The sequence below is a fragment of the Cryptotermes secundus genome, unplaced genomic scaffold (assembly GCF_002891405.2).
Source record: "Cryptotermes secundus unplaced genomic scaffold, Csec_1.0 scaffold960, whole genome shotgun sequence".
Lineage (NCBI taxonomy): Eukaryota > Metazoa > Arthropoda > Insecta > Blattodea > Kalotermitidae > Cryptotermes > Cryptotermes secundus.
Genome location: NW_019727111.1, coordinates 518589 through 535245, shown reverse-complemented (window position 1 = coordinate 535245; position 16657 = coordinate 518589). Strand labels below are relative to the sequence as shown.

General features: G+C 46.7%; 1 protein-coding gene across 8 annotated transcripts in view; it reads left to right on the top strand.

The window, feature by feature from the left end:
* LOC111864520 (rho guanine nucleotide exchange factor 10) overlaps positions 1-16657 on the top strand; it is a 175580-nt gene that overhangs the window by 123994 nt on the left and 34929 nt on the right. The window contains exon 1 of one of the 8 annotated variants that reach the window (XM_023851825.2): positions 3286-3608. The exons of the other annotated variants lie outside the window; for them this stretch is intronic. The gene's annotated coding sequence lies outside the window, so the exon portion shown is untranslated. Of the gene's footprint in view, positions 1-3285; positions 3609-16657 lie in introns of those variants that run through there. 8 annotated transcript variants of the gene reach the window in all.

Genomic DNA, 16657 nt, shown 5'->3' with positions numbered 1-16657 from the left:
CGAGAGGAAAAGGCGGGACTGAATGAACAAAAAAAAAAAAAAAGAAGAGGTAAAGCTGTCCCTGTAACAGGCCGTGAAGGCCCATAGAGGTGTGAGAGGTCGAGGCTCCTACATCTAGACAGCCGGTTCACAGATGACGGTGAGGTTGTCAGCCTTACGCGCCGGCTGCCCTTTACCCCCCAGGTATGTTCCTGGTACTCATTTCTGTTAGTGCTGGAGGAGTTATGATTCGAATTATATTTTTATCAACCCTGTGTTCTTGTGTGAGCTTAGAGGTTCTCACAGCAGTGAATATTCGAAATGTGATTAGACTTAATGGGGTCGATTTGGGAGAGATCTGCTGCTTCCTGTAGGGTAGATGAAGGCAGCAAGTTCCTCAGAAACTTTGGTGTATATCTATGTAACCGTACCACATTACTTACCAGAACACGGTGATTTTAATTGTGACTATTAATTTCTGTTTCACTGTTTTTTCACTTAATATCTTATGGTCCGTGCTAGGCTCCAAATATTTTGTAGCCCAGTTCGTTTTCAGACGTGTATAATTTATGCCCCCCCCCCAAATTGTCATAGACCACGTTTCACACCCGTAAATGACAGGTGAAATCAGTTATATACCGTTTAGGATAGTGAATTTCCGGAAACTGCGCTGGACTGGGCGTGGGGATGCAGACGATTTGGTTTCGTTTGGAAGTACCAGGAGGTGGCAGGGTATTCTCAGTCTGTAGCACCAATGAGGACGTCATTATCGTCAGTTAGTGACGTACACTGTCACGTCATCGTTGGGAAGTTACTGTATATTGTTTGTAATATACAGGGCGGAGCGAAATTATAATCATGGTTTTCATTTAGAGGCCACGGAAACCCCGACAATAATTTAGAATCATTCTGTACTTCTGGTATTCATATGCCGGCGTGAAATTGAGTCGGACCTTTCAGATCCGTCGTTACACGTGGTCCGGCACGTGTTCATGTATGACTCTCACAGTTCTGTACCTGTACGTAAATTTTTTATCACTAGTTTTCCTGTGTCTCTGGCAGTGAGGGAGGAGCATAGACTGAGGGTGTTTGAGAACAATGTACTGAGAATATTTGGACCGAAGGGCGATGAAGTGACAGGAGGTTGGAGAGAACTGCATAATGAGGAGTTTCTTAACTTGTACTCTTCTACCAAGTATAATTAGAATGATCACGTAAAGGAGGACGAGATGGTCAGTGCATGTAGCACGCATTGGGGAGAAGAGGAATGCATATATGATATTGGTGGGAAAGAAAGAAATAGAAGTAAGCGAAGGGATAATATTAAGATGAATTGGTGTGGACTGGATTGATCTGGCTCAGGACAGGGACCAGTGGGGGGACCTTGTGGACACTGTAATGCACATTCGGGTTCCATGAAATGTTGGTAAGTTCTTGAGTAGCTGCGCAACTGGCGGCTCCTCAAGAAGGGCTCAGCTCCGTGGAGTTAGTTAGCCTTTTATGGCTGCTTTGCTTATTTCCTTGTGTCAGTACCTTAAGAGTGTGTAGGCGCACATTGATTCTCGATTACGAAATAACCCTTGCGGTTAGTGCTGTTTAGGAAAATAGTCTGTTATGCGATCTCCGTCCTTCCCGTCTCTGTGAATCAACACTTATAACTCTGGGTGCCTGCACCAATGTTTATGAAGTTTGGTATGTACGATGGGGTACCCAAAAGAAACCGAACTATTTTTTTTTGTGGGCAGAGATTTTGTAGTACCGCGTTTTGCCGCTATGAGAGCATAGAGCTAACATTCCTGAGTCGATAAGCCGACTACCGTTGCTTCAGAAGGTAAGGACTAGTTTCGGCAGAGTTTATAGTGACAACTGTTTTGTGTGATCGTCGTTTTTGCAATGGCTGATTTTCGTGAACAGCGTGCGGCGGTGAAATTCTGCTTTTTGCTCGGGAAAAGTGGAACAGAAACTCTTGAAATGTTAAAAACGGCGTACAAGGACGATGCTATGGGGAAAACTCAAGTGTTTGAGTGGTTTTCCCGTTTCAAAAATGGTGAAATGTCAATTGATGACAAACCTCGTTCTGGTCGTCCTTCCACGGCCCGAACACATGAAAATGTTGAAAAAATTCGTGAAATCATCAAGGAAGAACGACGACGGACCATTGAAGAAATTGTGGAGCTGTCGGGAGTGACTTGGAGCTCAGCGGCCAGATTTGTGGCAGTCGGGTGACTGGTTTTTCCATCATGACAATGCCCCTGCTCACACTGCCCTGTCTGTACGACAATTCTTGACCAAAAATGGTATGACCCTTGTTCCTCACCCTCCATACTCACCCGACCTTGCCCCGTGCGACTTTTTTTGGTTTCCTCGAATGAAAAGAGACATGAAAGGAGAAAAGGACGGAGGCGCTATCAAGCATCTCAAAAGATGAATTTAGACAATGTTTTGAAAAATGAAATAAAAGACTAGACAAATGTATTAGTGTAAGTGGAGAGTACTTTGAAGGGGATTGAAGGTTTGTGCTTAAAATTTGAATAAATAAGTTAAAAAAAATAAGTTCGTTTTCTTTTGGGTACCCCCTCGTATATGTATCATGGCACCTGATCCCATCTCAGCGGCGTACTTCATAAATCCCTCTCGTCAATCTGCGTGTCTGTATGTGTATCCCCCCTATCGTTGCTAAGACGAAGTTCTAGGTAAAGTGTATTCCTCCTCCTGTCGCTAGGCAACGGCTCGGTGAACACGTTCCCGCTGCAACGAATACACTCAACATTGGAAGAATTGTTGGACGTGTGTGTCTGTGGGTCTGTGTGTATCCCCCTGTCGTTGCTAGGTAACAACTCAGCAAAGACTTTCGCTTGGCAACGAAGAATTGGTGGAGGCGTTCTTTCTGTGTGTTCTGTGTCGTATCAAAGGAAAGTTGGCAAATACTTCTTCCCAGAACTTCTTATTAGAATCACAACAAAGTCGTAAATGCGCGTGACAAAATGCAGAAGCTTTTAATCTTGAAACAGGTGGTGTACAGAGTAATGTCTGTGCCCTTGCGTCTTGACTTTTGGACGCGGATAAAGAGAGACCGCACTGAAGTCATGTCAGGATTTGGCTTAACTCCATCACCCTTCACAAGCGCGGAATTCGCTGACATTGCGTACAGCTGGTTGCCTAGCGACGGGGTTATCCTCTTTGCGTCTGTCCGTACGTGACGTCAGCTTGAGATCAGGTGAGAGAGAGAGAGAGAGTGAGCAGAAGTGGAGAGGGTTCTCCTGTGTTTGTGCCGTGCTGTGAAGTGTTCCGGCGTCGCATTTCTGTGTTACTCTGAGCGTTTTGTAGTGGCGTCAAGGCAGTGTATGTGATTAACGTTAAGTCCGGTTGGATGTTTGGGACCTAAATTACAAATTACTTCTTGTGGAGGTGGCCTTCACCATTGTAACCTTTTCCCTGTCTCAAGTGTTTTTAATATCCGAGTTTCTCTGTGACGAAGTCTCGTTTAGAGACAGGGAAGTGGTATGAATTTAGCGGATTCTGTTGGTAAAGCTGAAGTGGTCTCTGAGTTCATATAAACATCAGCCGCGAAGACGTACGAAGGAGTGGAGGAATAGCTCCACCATTCTTGAACCCGGCACTAGACGGAGGTGAGTGTTCAGCTTTCACGCCCTGGCCGCGTACCTCGGGGAAGGAGACCCCGTACCCATTGTATAGGAGGGTGGGTGCTCCCCAGAGTCGCTTTGAAGCCTGTGGAGAAGAGAAAAATCTACCCTCGGCCATCCAGTCTATAGCCCACCACGATAGCAACTTAGCTATCCCGGCTCCTCACGACTGCTGTTAGTGATATAATATTTTTGTAGTCCAGTACTTGAAGACAGGAGCTTGAATCCGTCAGGGACACTGATAAGCTGTGGGACTTAATTCGCTAGGAGTTAAGCCGCCGGATCATGAAGCTGTCTGTTTACATCTTCTATTGCCAAGGTTAAGAAAGCGTTAGCTTTGCTTTTCCCTTACGCGTTTTCGTGATGCTGCTACGCTTCTGCGCAAGGACGGCTTTTACATTTTAATGAGCAGGATCGAAGAGAGCTCAGTCGGTGTATCGACTGAGCTGCGGAGAGCGTTAAGATGTCATGTTACGCGAACATGTAGCGTTTTCGTATTGCTCCAATTTCTTTGAGGGAGAGAGAGAGCCAGCCCTCCCCTACCTCTTAAAGTAAAAGTGAAGTTGCCCCTGTGCTTAACAAATTAACCACTGCGCCATAAAGACGTATGGCGGAGTGGATTCTTGACCTAGGCACTAGTTGGAGGTGAGTGGTCACCTTCACTCACGCCTTGGTCGTATTACCCCCGGGGAAACACCATTAGATAGCTGCGATTGTTTCGGTTCTGAGGCCGTGTAGTTTTGGGGGTGCTGCCTCCGTCTTCAGGATTGTAATGTGTAAGTTCAAAAATCACGAGATTAATGGTCATTAGACTGAAGGGGAGGGGGCGAAGACAGGCACTTTTTTTTTTATTTTTAGTGGTGTGGGACTAAGTCCCTTGTACTGCGGCCACTTCTGGCCCATTGTACCAGCCCCAGATGATAGGTGAGGGTGATTGTGGAGCAATTGGTGGAATGAAGATTGGCAAGGGAAACCGAAATACTCAGAGAAAACTTGGCCCAGCGCCACTTTGTCCACCACAAATCTCACCTGACCAGACCCGGGATCGAACCGGGGCCGCCGCGGTGGAATGCCAGCGACTAACCGCTTGAAATATGGCGCGGCGAAGACAGGCACTTGGGTTCATTTCTGTCCATATCTTTCAATTGGCTTGAAGAGGGTTTCTTTCGATCTCACAACCACCCCGTCATAACGTTGCTCTCTATCTGAGTTTATTTCTGAACATATACGCATGAACCCAGAATATGGAGGCAGCATGCTACTCCGAAACGTCGGTGTACGCGCTGCCACAACGGAGATTACGTTCAATTGTGAGGACCATGTATATGTTAGCATAGAGCGTTACATTTTACGGTTCTGGGCCTCAGTTAAAATTCCTGAACCCAACAGACTCTGAAACAGTTGACTGATGGAAAGAGATGTCTATGTCCGGTGTATTCGCTCTCGTGGCGGTGAGGCTTGCGCGACTCTGTGACTTTGAGGGCTATGCCGGCGGTAGTTGAACTACCGGTAGAGTCACCCATGCCGGAAAAGTCAAAGGGTAGAGTCCAGACCAAGAGAGATACCCTGATCCACCAGGTTGGGGGTTGGGCATGAGGCTAACACGATCATCCTGTAAAAAGAATTTTGTTCAGAAACCTAACAGCCAGCCTCGGGTCATCATGCGTGCATCCATTCCTATGGCAGCACGCATTGGTTGTGGAGGCCAAGGCCCACCCAGGGCTGTAGCGCCGAGTGGTAGATATTCGCTATGAGCAGGTTGTTGTTACGTAGGATCATAAAGAAATGGCACATTAAGATGCAGCAAGTGAGAGAGATGATTATACAGCTGTGTTAGCATCGTTGACAGGAGATAGTTGACTGAAATAGTTAATAAACTGGCTTGCAAGAGATGGCAGATACAGGATTCATACACGCAGGATATGGACCGGTAGTGGGCTATTTGTGAACACGGTCATGAACGTAGGTTTTCAGATTCTCATGGCAGTGACTACAGGTATAAGACGCCATGTGCCCGTTTTAATGTGCTATTTGAACCTAGACTAGATATGTCGTCTAATGAGAGGATGTTACATGAATGAAGAATTGGAAAGAATCTAGAAGGAACCGGTCGTGCGTTAGTTGAGGTATTATCTGTCGGAGTAGAGATGGCACTGGGGTGATGGGGTGGGGGAAGGCGTATAACTTATTATATTGAAGCGCATAGATCGTGAGAAGGACGCTTATACCAGACCCGTTATTGGGCAGCGGCTCGGTAAACACGTTCCCGAGGCAGTGGTTATGCATGCAACGGAGAAAACGGGGTATTTCTACGTGGTCCGTTCTGAGATGTTATAAGGAAGGGTCAAAGTCAGTTGAGAGTCAGTTCTGTACGGGGCTTGAGCGCGGAAGCAGAGGAATAGCAATTGTTAGAAGCCGTTTCCAGGAAACATCTAGTGAAGACACTGCAGGCAGGAAGAGACTTGGCGTGCGCTGTAGTGATTTCTACAATGTGGAAATCATCGATAGTGTTATATGTGGTTACAACCTGTAAGTTGTCACTAAATCCAGTTATCCAAACCCCGTTTTTAGTCACACTANCATGGTATTTCTGCGTAGTCCGTTCTGAGATGTTATAAGGAAGGGACAAAGTCAGTTGAGAGTCAGTTCTGTACGGGGCTTGAGCACGGAAGCAGAGGAATAGCAGTTGTTAGNGTTAGAAGCCGTTTCCAGGAAACATCTAGTGAAGACACTGCAGGCAGGAAGAGACTTGGCGTGCGCTGTAGTGATTTCTACAATGTGGAAATCATCGATAGTGTTATATGTGGTTACAACCTGTAAGTTGTCACTAAATCCAGTTATCCAAACCCCGTTTTTAGTCACACTACATGACATTATGCCCTCAGCGCGATGGAGTGGGGGGAATGTACTTGCTGACATTCCAGTTCTGACGGACATTACGATCCTCTCATTTACTTGGATGGACAGGTAGTGCCCTGGCCGATAATCGAACCAAGTACCTCCAAAGTAACGAGCCTTGGGCGTTACTGCTACGCCAGCTCGCTCGGTTGACGTGCAGTCTTGCAGAAATTTGCCGACCTTGCCGAGGAACGTACTGTCTCCATGTTCCGGGTCTTCGAATAGGCCAAGCGAGAAGTAAGCAAAATAAGACCAGACCGCATGGCGTCACATCCCACAAAGTAGCAGTACTCTTCAAGGTAATGAACGTTTCGCTGTTAGCATCTTAGGCAGTTATACGAGCATTGAAGGAAGAGGCTGCGGCTACTTTCCTGAACAGAACGACAAAGGCGGGGACTGAGTTGGAAGGTCACACAGCGGTGGTTATAAACACTTCTGTCGTCTACTGCTTAATACCCTGTAGTCCGCTGAAAGTCAGCCGAAGTTTCGGAGGAACGTAGCGCCATCATCATCACGGTCGACGACTAAACCAGGTAAGAAACCTTTCCGCGCTCGGTTTTCTCTGGTTTCTGTCTGGTTAATGCTGTTGGCTTACTCTTCAACCCGGAAGATGGAGGTGATATGTTTCTCCGAAAGGTCAGAGACCTCTATTGGACTGTACGGCATTACATCCCAGACTATAGAACTTTTCCGGGAAAGCCGGGGTGCTGTTACCAAAGATGGCCACGTGTTGGAAGTCTGCGTTAGTCGATCTCACGGTTTCTCGCCGATTTCACAATTTAATACATATTTTTTCTTGAAAATTAAGTATTTCAGGCGTTTTGTTCGGTCATTTAAATGTGATTGTTTTAAAAAAACTTAATATGAGAAACTGACAAGCCGGAGACTTATTTATGTAATTTGGTATCTAATTTCCGGTCAACAAAACTGAAATTAACGGCCGTGGGGATTCGTTACGCTGACCACGCGACACTCTCTGTCCGCTAAAGTTGGCACTAACTTCGCCTACAAGCGGCTGTCGCTCTGTCGGTATAGTTCACTTGAGGACTCAAGCCACGGTGTTTTAGCTTTTTATCTAATTACTTAAATTGCTAGATCGCAAAAGAAACGGACGCGCTGGGGGTCACGTGGTATCCGATCGTAGTATTGTCAAGTTCAGTCAGAGTTACGGCAGCATGGCGACCCTGACGTCTCTTGGGGAGGGGGAGAGAGAGAGAGACTCTTGAGGGGGGGGGGGAGAGGGAGAGGGAGACCATCAATCTCACTCCTTCCTTTTTTAATCTTGCATTATCCGCGGGTGACTTTCCGTCTTTCCCGTCTTTTTCTGCCATTCTGTTTGCACATGTTTGCCGTGCCAGGTCTCCCCGCCCCCCCTTTCATTATGGAGATGAACTCGTTTAGGCCTCCAGTACGTCGGATGTCCAGGCCCCGTTTCGCAAATAGAGCTTGATCTTAACGCAGACCACGTCATTCATCCGCGTGTCTGGACTTATATAGTGGCCCCTCTGTTACGCGCTTGCTGATTATGTAAAGCAGGTGATGGCCGCGCTGATACACGGCGAAAGCGAGTCGCGTGTGTCACTTCATGATTATGCGCACATGTGATTGCAGCCCTGGATATTAGCTTATTTTTTTGTCTTGAGGTATCAGCAGCTGAGTTTATGCAGCGTTTAATGTACTATATAAACCTGCATATAGGGCAGCCCCCCCGCTTTTCCAATGAGAAAATCAGAAGAAAACTTTTTTTCGACAGCATTGGATGTCATTTAGTTTTTGAGGGGTGTGCGCAGAAAGCAGTAAAAAGTCTACTGTCGTCATTGGCAGAATATCTGTTTTGAGCCATAGCCTTCCACAAAAGATTATGCCAAACATATCCACCCCTGGGAATTAGACCGCTCGGTTTTCACTTCTTTGGAATTCGCAACACTATTGTATATGGTGTATAACATTTGGGACTCCAGGGTTTTTAAACTTGTTCGTTGTCCGGTATTCTAAACAACACAGCGTTTGGGAAACTTCGTCTGTTTCCGTCCGCAGATGAGTGGGAGACACCTACTCTGTTGGATCTCTTAGAAAGAGCTAGCCTCAATCACTGTAATCCCGAAGGGATGTTTATTTTGTTTAAACCCTTGTGTGATGTTTACCAATATCAAAACTCATCAGAACGATATACCTCCTTTTTTCCGTGGTGGGGATGAGACTGAGTCCACTTGATACGTCGGCCCACTTTTTGGCCTACTGTAGCATCCCCCTCATGGTAGATGAGTATGGAGAATCTGGTGGATTGAGAATTGAGAGGGGAAACTGAAATACTCGGAGGGAGCTTGCCCCCAGTGCCACGTTGTCCACAACAAATCCCACATGACCTTGGATCGAACCCCGGCCGCAGCAATGAGAAGCCTGCGACTGATCACCTGAACTATGGCACGGCCTATATACGTGTTTAAAAACAGTGTGAAACCCCTTAAACGCTATCATACAAGTCGGAATATCGCGGGTTCGATTCCTGTTGAGGTCATGAGATTTTTCAGTTGACCTAATCCCTCCGCACTATGGCCCCCGGGGTCGATTCACCCTATAACAGAAATGAGTACCAGGAATCTTCCTGGGGTTAAAGGGCGTTTGGCACGTAAGACTGAGCCGTTTGTGTAGAGAAAATGTGGCAACCTCGACGTCTCACAACCCTGTGGGCCTCCGCGACTCGTTTCAAGGATAGCTTTACTTTTCTGAAGCAGATTTTGCAATATGGTTATCCTGGTCGCGGTTCTTCGTGGTTTTCCTCAATTTCCCTATGCAAGTACCAAGATAGTACCCCAGATAAGGGCACATTTACTACGAATCCTCTCATTTGACGGTGTGTAAACAGAGGTATTGAAAGAATTGTTACTAAACACGTCACTCCCCTACCCTGCAACCAACTGAGTGCCGCTACATGATATGATAACGGACTGCCTGGTCGAGGCTGCCGCATCCTCCAGTTCTGAGCAATGGTGGAATGGTTGTTAGCAGGGGAAAATCGAATGAACCTGGAGTGAAACGTGCTACTTAGTCCGGCGCGTATCTCGCACGGAGCCTCTGGGTCCCACTCGAGGCATTGCTGCGAGTATAGTAAGAAGGTAGAGATAGAATTCGCCTTGTGGAGATGAGGTTGACTCGGCCGAGTAACTCTGCTCCGTGATAGTGAGTCCTTCTAAATCACCTACAGATTACATTGATTGTGGGAGGTGGCGCCGTGTAGTTTTGTAGATGGGTACTGACGTTACGGATAATTTCTTTTTAATTCGCTTAGTGGGGGGTGGCTGGGTCCACTCGGCACGGCGGCCACTGATTGGCCTATTGTACCTGCCCCGGGTGATTATGATGATGGAGAATTTGGTGGAATGAAGATTGGCAGGGGAAACCGAAGTACTCGGAAGAAACCCGCCCCAGCGCCACTTTGTCCACCACAAATCCCACTTGACCAGACCCCGGGATCGAACCCGGGCCGCCGCGGTGGGAAGCCAGCGACTAACCGCCTGAGCTGTGGAGCGGCCAACGTTACGGAGAAACTTTTGCTTGCATCTTCAGGGTGGAAAGGACACGGATCAAGATTGCAGCAGGAGCCATCGACACTAACACGGGCTCAGTAGGTTCCTCTGGTACGTTGTTTTCACTTACCAAACTACACGGTATTACAAAGCGGGTCGGTTTAACGGTGACTTCTGTTTAGAAGGTTCTAGGTTGGAATCCCAGCAAGGACATCGACGACCCTGAATGGTGTATATTGTAGGTTTCCTCAGGCCTTCCAGACAGATGCCTGGATAATACCCTCTTAGGCCAGATTGTGAGGTTTTTCGCGGTTTTCCTTGGTCCCTCCAGACATATGCCTGGATCGTACCTTCTTAGGCCAAATCATGAGATTCTCCACGGGTTTTCTCATGCCTTCCAGACATGCCAGGATAATACCTCCCCAGGCCAAATCGTGAGGTTTTTTACGGTTTTCCGTAGTTCCTCCAGACATATGCATGGATAGTACCTCCTTCAGCCACGACCGCTTCCTTCCAAATCGTCTGCAGTTCGTCATACATCGTCATCTTGCCATTCGACTGTATATGGGTTGAGCTACTGTCAGCGTCACGAAAGATCCATAAAAACATTTGTGTCACATCCATACGACCGTAATCTTGATGCAGCCCCTCAGAACCTCAAACTGCACGTTGATTCTGTTTGGACAGTTTGTTTCCAGCACCCTCCGCTTTCCCTTAAAAAATACATAAACTTCCTCCCCAAAACATTAAAAAAGGTACATAAGCGTGAGATTCGCATTACGCAATTTCCGTTTGTCTTATCATTACCTTGTTACATGAACAGTCTTTTGTTTCAGTGTATCGTATCTCTTCTGTGAGTGTTGGTGATATTTTGATGTGCATGTATGGAGTGTAGTTGTTTACGATGGGCCATTTGTTCTCGTTATCTGTGTGTGTGTGTGTGTGTGTGGGGGGGGGCGTTCAACTTCAACCTCTACTATCATTCGATAACATGTAGAACTGGAAAGGAATAAGGGAAAAAGCAGTGGAACTTGATAATACGAAAGCTTGTACAAGGCTACTATAAATGATTCATTCGTTTTTAAAACGCTATATTTTCCAAAGTATTACACGTACAAATATGATTGATATATAAAAAGAACCGTAAACTCGCCAAGTTTGTATTATATACACCAGTTGGCAGCACGAATTCACTGCCTTTACAAAATGGCGACAAAGCAAGAAAAGAGTTTTTGTTTGTTGGAATATGCGAGATGTTCGTCTGTTATAGCAGTGCAACGCGCATTCAAAAGAGAGTACGGAAAAGAACCGCCATGTAAACAAAGCATTTTGCGGTGGTATCGGCAATGTTCGTCGCTACCTAAACAATGAACTTAGGCATCGCTGGATTGGGCATGTTGGTGAGGATGACGTAGCTCTGTTCACTTGGCCCCCCAGATCACCTGATCTAACGCCTTGTGAATTCTTCCTTTGGGGGTACATTAAGGATCGTGTTTACCTACCCCATCTGCCAAGAACACTAGTAGAGCTAAGGGAATGCATCGATGCTGCAGTGATGACCATTGACAGGATGATGCTACAAAATGTGTGGAACGAGCTCGACTACCGCCTGGACGTGTGTCGTGTGACCCAGGGGGCACACATAGAACATTTGTAGAGTGTGAAGAAAAGTTGGTGAGTTTACGGTTCTTTTCATATATCAATCATATTTGTACGTGTTATGCTTTGGAAAGTATAGCGTTTTAAAAACGAATGAATCATTTAACAGAATATGTGTAACAAATGATGAGAATTCCCGTCGAACTAATTCCCAACGGGCGTTATGCTGGTGCTCTGTATTGAAGTCCGGCTACCTGAATTCCTGCAGACATTTATAATTAAAGTTAAATGGCGTTAATGTTGAGAGAAAGGGAGCCCAGGAGGCAGTCTGCTTCCGTTCTAATTGGGAATCACGCCTCAACTTCACAACCATCGGCCAACCTTTCATACTAGAATAATTCATTTTCGTGCTGAAATATACGAGGTAGAGTCAGTACACAGGTCACAAATGGAAGTAAAACAGATTTCTGTGTGTATCATTAGGTAGCAACACAGTCCTGCTTCATGTCAGTCTAGGTAGCAGACGCGCATGCGACCCTGGGTTCGACTCAGCCTCTAACAGAAATGAGTACCAGGAATTAATTAAATAATTTTCTTGCGGAGTAAAGCGCGGCCGGCGCGTAAGGCTGACAAACCTTACCGCCATCTTTGAGCCCATTGTCTAGATAATGTGGGACCCTCAACGTCTCACAACCCTATGGGCATTCACGGCCTCTTAACAGGGATAGCTTTACTTACTTTTACTTACTTGGCCTACTCTTAAACCCTGAATAAGGGGGTAGTGGGTGAACTACCAGACTACAGGAAGTTAGTACCCTACATTCAGTGTGTTATTTCGTTAGTGGCGTGCCACCGAAAATACAGTTGTGGCGTTAATATGTATGCGGTCCTTCTGTGGAAGTTGTTCAGACCTTCATTATAATGTAACAAAAGTGGTCCCCACACTGTAGACAGGATGTTGGTTCATCAGCTCTTTAACTCGTGTCATTTCTGTTTACACACAGTACACTCTTTCTCGGTTCAAATAATTCTGGGTGTTTAGTTGAAATGGGAGCCGGGATAACTCAGTCGGTATAGCTATGGGCTGGACAGCCGGGGTTCGATTCCTAGCATGGGGAAAGAGATTTTTTCTCTTCTCCGCAGCGTCCAGACCGTAGCTGGGACCCACCCAATCTCCTATCTAATGGGTACCGGGGACTGTTTTCCTAGAGATAAATCGGCCGGGACGTGAAGCCGACCAGTCACCTCCATCTAGAGCCGATGGTCAAGAACGATACCTCTGCTCCTCTATACGCCTTCCTGCAGTGGTAAGGTAAAGCTATCCCTGTAACAGGCCGTGGAGGCCCATAGGGTTTTGAGACGTCGGGGCTCCCTCATTTTCTAGATAACTGGCTCACAGATGGCGGTGAGGTTAGCCTTACGCGCCGGCAGGCTGCCCTTCACCCCCAGGAAGATTCCTGGAACTCATTTCTGTTGGAGGCTGAGTTCACCACAGGGCCCTAGTGTGGCTGGAAGGATTAGATCAACTGAAAAATCCAGTGACCACATCGGGAATCGAAACCGCGACCATACGGCATATAGCACAGTGCCTCAACCAGCTACGGTACTGCGTACCCCCCTGGAGTGGTGCTTAATTAATTAATCGCAGGGACAACTTTACCTGTTTTGTTGATGTACTGTGTGTGTTAAGCATACAGTTTTAGGAATTATTTTAGTCACGAATAGAAATGTACGATAAAAATTAAATAGATGAGACTATTGGCTTCTCAGGAAGTCCGCTCTGTTGGAGTCGGTTTGTTGGTTATTCTAATTCTGAAGAACATAGGTTGCGGTAAGAACAGGACTCCAAGGTCACAGTTTGGACCCAAAGAGACGGTTGCTTAAGGTGAGCTCCGTAAGTCGATTCTAAAGGATTCAGACGGTACGAGTATATTGCACTTCGGATTACTGAGTTTTCTGAACTTCGTCCACTGTCTAATATTTTGAAATAAATCAACGTTTCAGAAACTGGAACTGCTAACGTGAGAGGGAGGGAGGCATTTATTCTGTTGGGTCAGCTAGGAAGAGATATTCTCAATTTCTGAATGAAGCGCGTAGCCGTTTCTAACGGCTACGGCTAGGACTCCTTGGGCGAGTGATCAGCTCGTCGCAAGGCATCTACCTGTAGACAAACACAGAAAAACGCACACAAACATCCATGCCCTGAGTGGGATTCGAACCCACGATCCCGGCTTCTTAGCTGCTAAGAAGTGAACACACCACAAGACACGGTTTACACAGAATATAAGAAAAACGACCCCTATAGTGGATGAACCACACGCAAGTTTTAACTATGACACATAAGGTGAATAATCTTAACAAGGTTTAGTGTGTGTAAATTTATTATAGTTGACGAATACGCACTTTTTAAATACTCTTTAAATAATTTTATAAAGGCAAGCAATGAAATAGATTAGCGTAATTAGGGCATCTGATGATGGCACTGTGTTGCCGAAACATGTCGTGAAGTAACAGGTGAAATTGAGTGTACTACAAGACGGCAACTGTATACATATCATGGACAGGTATACAAAACTATGATTCTACCTGTGGTTCTGTATGGGTGTGAAACTTGGTCTCTGACATTGAGGGTGTTTGAGAACAGGGTGTTGAGGGGAATATTTGGACCGAAGAGAGATGAAGTGACAGGAGGTTAGAGAAAACTGCATAATGAGGAGCTTCATAACTTCTACTATTCTCCAAGTATAATTAGAATGATCAAGTCAAAGAGGATGAGGTGGGCAGGGCATGTAGCACGAGTGGGGGAGACGAGGAATGCGTATAGGATATTGGTGGGAAAGCCTGAAGGAAAGAGACCACTGGGAAGACCAAGGCGTAGGTGGGTGTACAATATTAAAATGGATCTTAGAGAGATAGGATGATATTGATTGGATTGATCTGGCTCAGGATAGGGACCACTGGAGGGCTCATGTGAACACGGTAATCAACCTTCGGGTTCCATAAAATGTTGGGAAATTCTTGAGTAGCTGCAGAATTGGCGGCTCCTCCAGAAGGGCTCAGCTCCATGAGTAAATAAGTAAGTATAGAAACCTTAAAGTTAAGATACACAAAACTAGTTTTTTGTACTATATGGACATCCAAACTTGGTCCCGTGTGCTGAGGTAAGAATATAAATTGTTGATGTTTGAGAACAAGCTTCAGAACTTGGAGGGTTAGGAATTATCATCATCATTGGCTCGACAGTCCTGTATGGACTTCAGAAGCTTCAGCCAGTCTTCTGTGTTCATAGCCACGCTCCCCCATTTCTTCACTCCCAGGGCCCTGATATTCGTAAGATAGTCCGGCGGCTGTTGCTTCTTCTGTTTTCATGATCCCCCCCCGGTGGAGTTTCAGCCTCCCGCCTCACCCCCAGCAGTCTCAGGGTTGTTTCCCTTAGCTCGTTGGCCCAGTTTGGAGGAGTGAGGAACTTGGGTTTCGCCCTTGCCTGACTTAGCCGTAAAAGACGTTACCCAGGCGTCAGACTCGGTGGGCATGAATGGCATTACCCGAGATTGATAGAACGCATCCAGTCCGTGCCATAGCTCAAGCGGTTAGTCGGCCGGCTTCCCGCGGCGGCGGCGGCCCGGGTTCTGGTGTGGTCATGTGGGATTTGTGGTGGGCAAAATAGCACTGAGGTTTTCTCCGAGTACTTCAGTTTCCCCTACCAATTCTCATTCCACCGACTGCTCCACACTCATCATCTACCATCCGGGATGGTAAGATAGGTCAGTTAGTGGCTGACGTACCAAGTGGATTCGGCCTCACCCCACCCCAAGAAACAATAAAAAGCCAACAAATGTCCAGGAAGCAACAAACAGGAGAGTAGGGAGCGTGATAATGCCGTGTGTGTACACCAGCTCTGACTGTACCAGTTTAGCGGTATATACTAAGTGGCCGGTCGAGATGCTCCCCTGTACGTAACTACAGCAAGCAAAGCGTTTCGTCAGTGTTTGGCTTTCCAGCAGTGCGGCTCGTCTCCACAGAAGGCTGGCTAATGTGACTGCTGTAGTAATATTGTTATACTTGTAAATATGCAGCAGATACGTGCTGCAGTTAATGCTTTTAAATTGAAGCATTTTTCGTGGCTACACAAGGGCGGTAAGCTGACATTCTTATCTTATGCTTCTCACTTCCGTGTTTGTATCGCCCATGTCAGGTGCTCAGGAGTGTGTATACACATCTCTGTTTCTGCTTTGTTTCGAATTGTGTTGTGGGTCGCTCATTCATTCATTCATCAGTGGCTGTGGAGCCCTTTGTTGGGCCCAGGCCGATTATTTAGTAGCGTAATCCTATACACGCCGGCCACTGTAGCCGAGCGGTCTGTAAGGCATGTACTGTCTTCGCTCGCTTGGAAATCGGGATCGTGGGTTCGAATCCCACTCAGGGCATGGATTTTTAGTTTGTGTGTGTGCGTTTTTCTGTGTTTGTGTACAGGTAGAGGCCTTGCGACGAGCGGATCACCCGCCCAAGGAGTCCTACCGAATGTGTAAGATCTAGCAAAACCGAAGTGAACGGAGAAGTTCGTAGGCCTAGGCCCACTGGGGCTGTAGTGCCAAGGAAAAAAATCCTATACACAGTTGGTAGGACTCCGGACGGGGGATCAGCCCTTGCAAGGGTGCTACCTACACACAGGACAGCACAAACACAGAATAACATTATCCGTGCAATATGGAACGGCTTTACGAAAATATCCAGACGATGGTGTGTATAGTTAGTGCCTCGTAGCTTTAGCCGCGCGGAAAGGTAAACGCTGTTGTGGCGCACGCGAAGGCGTACGCTTGCTGTAATGACGTTCAGAGATACTCCCCGAGCGGAAAACATTGCCTACGGAGACCAGGAGTAGTACTATACACCTGACCACACTCCAAGACACTACATTCCAAACTGGTAGTACCCACGCTGACGTAAGCTGATAAGACGGCTACCCCCGCTCCGCGAGAGATGGTATGACCTCTACCACGGCTAGAGTTG